Source organism: Propithecus coquereli, unplaced genomic scaffold, assembly GCF_000956105.1.
Source record: "Propithecus coquereli isolate 6110/MARCELLA unplaced genomic scaffold, Pcoq_1.0 Scaffold15, whole genome shotgun sequence".
Taxonomy (NCBI): Eukaryota; Metazoa; Chordata; class Mammalia; order Primates; family Indriidae; genus Propithecus; species Propithecus coquereli.
This window is the reverse complement of record NW_012139413.1, coordinates 12528975-12529352: the sequence shown is the minus strand read 5'-3', so window position 1 is coordinate 12529352 and position 378 is coordinate 12528975.

Sequence of the window (378 nt, the reverse complement as noted above, 5' to 3'; positions counted from 1 at the left end):
CATATTAAATTTTAAAAATTGAGTCTTTAGTTCAAATACTTCCAATAAGGAAAACTTCAGGCCCAAATCAGTTTACAGGAAATTTCTATCCAACATTAATGAAAAAAATAATAATTTTATAAACTCTTTCAGAAAATGTTAAGAGGAATGAATACTGCTTAATTCATTGTATGAGACAAGCATAATCCTGACTCTCAAGTCACACACAAAATTTTGTCCCTCAAAATTATTAATTCTCCCCATATTGATCTATAGACTTAATGAAATCTGAATGAAAATGCATCTGCCCTTAGACACCACAATATACCATAGCAACCCCACTCCCAGGCATTTACACAAGAGAAATGGAAACTCTTATTCAAATGTCCAATGCAACTT